The sequence below is a fragment of the Eulemur rufifrons genome, chromosome 4 (genome assembly GCF_041146395.1).
Source record: "Eulemur rufifrons isolate Redbay chromosome 4, OSU_ERuf_1, whole genome shotgun sequence".
Lineage (NCBI taxonomy): Eukaryota > Metazoa > Chordata > Mammalia > Primates > Lemuridae > Eulemur > Eulemur rufifrons.
Genome location: NC_090986.1, coordinates 25,951,663 through 25,958,821, shown reverse-complemented (window position 1 = coordinate 25,958,821; position 7,159 = coordinate 25,951,663). Strand labels below are relative to the sequence as shown.

Genomic DNA, 7,159 nt, shown 5'->3' with positions numbered 1-7,159 from the left:
CCCCTTGTGATTTTGATGGCAATTACACAAAAGGCCTCAATGAATTATTAAATGCTCGTCTAGTTTTATTGTACATAATGATTATAACAGCTTCGCTATATCATAGTTCTGGAATAAAATGAATATAGCATCTAGAACAATTAAGAAATAAACATTTACTTAGCAATACATTCATCTGTCACCTTAGAAATTTCACAAACAAGCCAGATGTTCCAGGTTGCTTTCTAAAAAGTTTTCCAAGAAAATTTGAGAAGACGCCTTCCCCCTCCCACCCTGGATTAATTGCCTGAAGCAAGAGGAGACATTCACAACCTTTCTGCTTACAAAAGAGCTGGGCTGAGCATTAACTCTCATGAATGTTTAATGCTGGTGGTGTTCTTTTCCATTGAAAGCATTTCTTTTCTAAAGTAAAGGCTGACCCTATGATTCCATCCTTCACCCTTCATGGCCTCATAAGTTACAAAGTGCTACCAAGAGCTGCTTGGCATCAGTGGGTTCGTAGGAGACACTTGATGTTCAGTCTTCTCAGCCCTCACTTCTGGGAAGCGTTTGTCATCTAACAGAGCACATCACACTTCAGAGAAAGGCAATAAAAATTATCAGATTAGAGGCTTGTGGGCTGCTGGGATGGCAGGTGAGGAGGAAGACCCCACCTTTGGGGAAGAAAATGAAGAAATTGGAGGAGGTGCAGAAGGTGGACAGGGTAAAAGAAAGAGTCTTTTTTCTAAAGGATTGAGATGTATGATGTATGGCTTTGGAGATGACCAGAATCCTTATACTGAATCAGTAGGTATTCTTGAAGGCCTTGTAGAAGAGTTCATCACTGAAATGACTCACAGGGCAATGTCAATTGGAAGACAAGATCGAGTATAAGTTGAAGATATCTTCTTCTTGATTTGAAAGGACCCAAGGAAGTTTGCTAGAGTTAAAGATTTGCTTACTATAAATGAAGAATTGAAATGAGCTAGAAGAGCATTTGATGAAGCAAACTATGGATCTTGACACCTTTTGTAGTTTCTGAAACTCCATTGTGTGTAGGGAAAATATGTATAATAATTGTATATTTTCTACAGTAAGGTCCTGATAGCTACCTAAGTAAATGAAAGATGGAGAAACACAGTTTTCTGTCTTTATTTTCAGTCTTTGATTTTAGAGTGATATTGGAATAGTTGCCTGCCTTTATATGGCCATACTTGAATTACTTACTTGGTTTTAGTGACCACACTTAAGTTAAAGTACCTTGCAAATCATGCAGTTCCTTCTGACTTTTGACTATATAAAGGATGAAATAGTATTAATATTTATGTGTAAGGCATATTTGTACTATTGTAAGCTATATTGCGATTGTTTAATATGTGAGATCTAAATGGCATCTTTGACTCCACGATAGCTGAAACATGTGCTTTATGTATTCTGAAGTTTTTATACAAAAATAATCTGAGAAGTTATTATAGTGAACTTCTTTGTGTTTGTTTTAAGGAGATGATATAGGAAAATACAGGTTTTGTGTACAAATGTTTATCTGTTTTACAAGATAACTTGTTTTAATATTCTTTTCTTCAGATAACAGGAATGATTTTATTTTTTTGGAGAAACCGAAACTTTCCTGTGAATGCTTCTGTGTTGGAAGACTTTTTTGATTTAAAAACCTTTTGGAGCTTATAACATACTGTTTATTAAGTTTTGGGATAACTCATTTTCCGAGATCAGATTAAAGCTTCTAAAAATAAATGCTTTCAGTAGCAAGAATGGCATTGCTTAAAAATTGAATGGCATTGATGGCAAGATGAACATTTAGGATAGTGTTTTATTAACATATTTGTAACTACTTGTTCATTATGGAAATGTGTACTTGATGAAAACCATATGTGTCCATGGAAACTACTTTTGTAGTTCAGGATATACAGGTTTTTTTTTTTTTTTTTTTTTTTTTGAGACAGAGTCTCACTCTGTTGCCCGGGCTAGAGTGAGTGCCGTGGCGTCAGCCTAGCTCACAGCAACCTCAAACTCCTGGGCTCAAGGGATCCTCCTGCCTCAGCCTCCCGAGTAGCTGGGACTACAGGCATGCGCCACCATGCCCGGCTAATTTTTCTATCTATCTATATATATATATTTTTAGTTGTCCATATAATTTCTTTCTATTTTGGGTAGAGACGGGGTCTCGCTCTTGCTCAGGCTGGTCTCGAACTCCTGACCTTGAGCGATCCACCCGCCTCGGCCTCCCAGAGTGCTAGGATTACAGGCGTGAGCCACCGTGCCCGGCCGGGATATACAGGTTTTGTGTGTATATAGCTTACTGTATTTAATTATTATTGCACTTAGCATAAAACAAGGATTCAAATTGCATTTAAATATATCACTGAATGTTACTCTTTGTAAAACTGAACTTTTTATATACCACTTATAAACATTACCTATAAATCAGTACCTAGGAAAAAAAATTTTTTTTTTTTTTTTTTTTGAGACAGAGTCTCGCTCTGTTGCCCAGGCTAGAGTGAGTGCCGTGGCGTCAGCCTAGCTCACAGCAACCTCAAACTCCTGGGCCCAAGCAATCCTCCTGCCTCAGCCTCCAGAGTAGCTGGGACTACAGGCATGTGCCACCATGCCCGGCTAATTTTTTCTATATATATTTTTAGTTGTCCAGCTAATTTCTTTCTATATTTTTTTAGTAGAGACGGGATCTTGCTCTTGCTCAGGCTGGTCTCGAACTCCTGAGCTCAAACAATCTGCCTGCTTCCGCCTCCCAGGGTGCTAGGATTACAGGCGTGAGCCACTGCACCTGGCAGTAGGAAAATTTTAGTTTCTTAACCTATTAATACAAGCAATAAAGTATGAAAAATTAAACAGGAAAAATAATTATCAGATTACATTTTTAGACTTTATCTTTTCAGGTAAAATATATATTAAGAGACTGAATATACAAATGGACAATTTTTCTAATTTCTGTGCCTGCTTCCAACTTAGGACCAACCAGGGAAAGCCAAACATGCCCCCTAACCAATCATGTGGGCTGCCCTGTCCTAGTTAGTTGCCCCCAACTTCCCCAGGCCAACAGCCTCCAATTAGGAAGCCACTTCACCCACTACAAAGCTCTCCCACTCCCCTGCCTACATTTGAGTCTCTGCCAAGTGCAAGTGATGGTGGCTGACTCCCTTGCTGCAGCAAGCTCTGAATACATAGCTTTTGCTTTTTGCATTTGGTTGTTCTTCCTTTATTTCATATGTACATTGTGTCTGTGTATATATTTTGTTAATGCTGCCTACCTGCTTGCCACAAGGCCTGAACACCCTTCACAAGCAACCAGTAGAGGATTGCCTAAACTACCCTCCTTCACCTTTCCCTCCCCAGACTTCTCATGACAAGGATTCTCCCCTTGACCAGTCTCTAGCCAGCCTATGTAACAGAGGTAAAGATCTGCAAGAGGGCAGTGAAATGTTTTACAAATTGTTTCTTTAAAACTCCCCACCCTTTTTAGGAATTAAAATCTGCATTCCTTCCCAAGGCCAGTAATCAAAGGGGCAGAAAAACGTTCTTTGCTGTTTGCTTTCTATTATCTTAAACCACAGGATATGGCGCAACAGAATTGTCAGGACAAGGGTCATGAGATGTGGTCACTGGAGATGAGGTTGACCAAAACCACCAATTATAGTTAAACAACAATAGCCTGAAGCCATGGCATGTGACCCTGATCACATAGACTCCAGCCCAACCGATGAAAACCTCCCTTTAAAAAGCCCTGTATTTCTGCTCAAAGGCAGGGTGGCGGTCTCTTGAGATGCTAGTCTGTCACCCTCCTCATTTGCCAGCAAATTAATAAACTTCTCTTTCTTTTTCCTCAAATCACTTGTTCTCAATCTTTGTTCTCACTGATTCGGCCTTGGGGACAAGTACCAAACTTTCAGTAACAGCTTCTCGGAACCCTCTTCGTGATTAGGCCTCAACCTTGGCCTATAATACCTACCTGCTCTCAGCACAAATTATTTTATCCACCCCCTCCTTCCTCCCACATTAAAAGACTTAAGCACTAACATAGTTTCTTACAACTCAAAACCCCATCTCCGGAATGAACACACTCCCATTAGGAGTATCTGCTTGAGAAAGTCCAAGGCTACTAAAGAAATTCTATCAAACATCTGATAGTAGACTCCTGACCACTCTCCTAGAGCATTTATTAATACTAAAAAGGGCTTACAATCGTCAATCTGTCAGGTTGGCAGTCTGTTCTGGGTTCTTGGTGTGCTCTTGGCTAAAGAATGACCAGACATACCAATAGCAAGGCCAGTATGAAACAAAGTTTATTGAGGAAGAACAAGATAGGTTTGTAGAACAAGAGCAAGATATATTCAACATAGATGACAAACAGGCCCCTTGCCATAACAAGAGGCCCTGTTTATGGTCTGGGATCCTGTTTTATATTGTCTGGATTGGGCCCTCCTCGTGGGTCAAATGTCACCATTGAACCACTTTGATGGAGATCCAATGACATGATAATTAGCCTTAGGTTACTCTAGGTCAATTTCCAGACCCTATTGTGTCTGGCTCCACAGGTTGGGGACTTCCCTGGATTCTTTTGCAGGTTGGCAGGGTGTTCCTCCTTCTCCCAGGTGTGGCAATTGCTTCAGGCAGGATCAAGGTGGGGCAGCACCAAGGCAGGGCACCTGCCCTGTCCTTCTTCCCCAGGTGTGGCTATTGCTCCAGGCAGCACCAAGGCAAAGCACCTGCTTTTGTCCGTAGGAGAACCAGAGGTCCCTGACTATCTACCTAAGAAATCCAGTCTTTCCCCCCACACATCAGTAGTTAGTACCTGGCCTCATCACCTGGCTGGGTGCTCAGGTCTCTGGTTATCTGACACGAACAGTCACTCTTGCCTCCAGCCTCCACAAACTTCCCTTCCCGTGTAGACACGTGCTAACCAGTTGCACTCTAGTGAAATCTTTCCATACCTAAGAAATCTTCCTCTGGGTGAGGACACAATCGAGACCCACTCCCCCATAGATTCTTTTCTAATTCACCAGACAAAAGCTTGTAGTTGCCTCATGGAACTGCCTTCATGTTTATGCACACCTGTCTTATGTAGGGAGCAAGGCTGTTATCCCCCTAGGGTTCACTGAAAAATCACTGACATGAGGCAGATCGATTACCAGGAGGAAAAATATACAAACTTATTTAACGTGTATACACAGGAGCCCTCAGAATGAAGACTCAAATTCTCAGTGAGGCATAGAGGTTTTTAAAGAACAGGGGATGGAAAGCAGAAAAACAGGTTTTTGAGGGTAGAGAGGAAGAGGCTTGACTAGCTAGCAAAGGTGGTCTTGTTACATAAATGAAACCTTACTGGTAGCAGCTCACAGACTAGATGGGAAAAGTTTCTTTTCAATCCTTTAAACGTGTCGAACCCTCAGTTAATTTTTTCTAGGTGAGAAAGGATAGACCTGGCTGTCTTAATGCACATTCTCCAGAGATGTAAATTACCCATCCTCCAAAAGATAGCTTTTCAGTGTTACTTCTATCTAAGACTTGTGGTAGCCATCTCAAAATACGTAAAATAAATATATTTTGGGGGTAAAATATTTCTAATTTCCTTCACTTAATTACACATCCCCACAACTTATCACTTACAGTAACATTTAAGAGGTAGCCAATGTCAGATGCCTGAGATATTTTATGTTCAATCCTTGCAACCCTAGCAGGGCTGTTAGGTGTAAAATGAGGATGATAATGTCTACTTCACGGGGTTGTTGTGAAGACCAAATAACGCTGACACACAGGAGGGGGCCAGGAATTAATGTCCAGTTAGTGAGTGAATGAATAACCAAGACCACACAGTACTTCGTAAATGTGAGTTGCCTTTCCCCCTCAAAACAATAGAACCAGAAAATAAGCAAAACCTAATTGCATAAATCCCACAAGTGTCTTTCATCCCCTGACCAAGCAACTTACCACCTCACTAAACTGACTATTCCATTTTCTAATGACACAGATTGATTGACATTTCTTCTTATTACTATTGTTAATATAAAGATTCAGTGCAAGAAATTTCTTCATCTCTTAATTCAAATCTGCATCCCTGCAACTTCTATCCCTGGGTCCGAGCCATGCAATGTGAACTCAGGCGCCTGGACCTCCACTTTCTTCACACCACCTAGTTTGGCCTTGGGGGGGGGGCTCCCACCGGTGGCGAGAGAAGTTGCTGCCGCTGCGTACCCCATCCCCAACTGTGAAAGCAAAAATTAGCAGAAAAATCAATTTCGAGCACATGTCAAAGTTTCATTTCACATTTGCAGGACAAAAAGAAAGCAAAAGGAAAAAGCTGGTTCCCAAAAAGTCTTAGGAAAGGGCTCTTTCAGAAATAGGAGTGTCCGGATCAAGGGATCTCAGACAAGCTGAGCTGGAATCCCCTGGAGGGCTCAACACCCCGTGCCGAGAATCTGCATTTCTAACTAGTTCCCAGGTTTCTAACTAGTCCCCAGGTGGCGCAGGGGCTGCGGACCTGGGGACCGCCGCTTGAGAACCACCGGTGCAGACCCGAAATGAAGCCGTTAGGTCTAACATGTCAGGGAGCTGCAAAGCTATCACGCCTGGTCACCGCGCCAGTGAGCCCGGTCGCGCCCCGGGCCGGCCGCCGCGCTCTCCCGCCAGAAACACCGACACCGGGTCCCGTTCACGGACAGCGCCGGATGGGGGCTGCGTGACAAAGCAGCAGGGTGTTGCTTGTTCAAATTCAGACACTTGGAGGGAATGGAACGAAATTTGGGATGAAGTTGTCTTTTTCGCCCCCAGATCAGACCAGCCTCCCACGGGGGACCTCCTTCTCCCCAGCGGCCCCGCCGGCGCGCGCCCCCGCGACCCCCGCGCGCGCCCGCCTCCTCCCCGGGGCTGGGCGGGGCCGGGGACGCTCGGTGGCCGCGCGACTTCCCCGCGTCCGGGGGCCAGGCTCGAAGCGCGCGCGCACGGCAGCGTCTCGGTCCTCGCGCGAAGACGGCCTGGAAGTGGCGGCGGCGAGCGGCCGCTCTCTCGGGGCGGCTGGGAACGGCTGTTTCTGGTTCTCATTCGGCCGTCGGGTCCCAGTTCTCGTGGGCTTGGATGAAATGAGCCAGGGTAACGCGAACAGAGGGTCTTAGGAGATTCGAGTTCCTTCAGGTTAAAATTAAAAAGCAGC

The 7,159-nt window shown here is 43.8% G+C and overlaps 1 pseudogene; it reads left to right on the top strand.

Moving 5' to 3' along the window:
* Positions 1–627: 627 nt before the first annotated feature.
* LOC138382611 (transcription initiation factor TFIID subunit 13 pseudogene) lies at positions 628–1,002 on the top strand (annotated as a pseudogene).
* Positions 1,003–7,159: the final 6,157 nt, after the last annotated feature.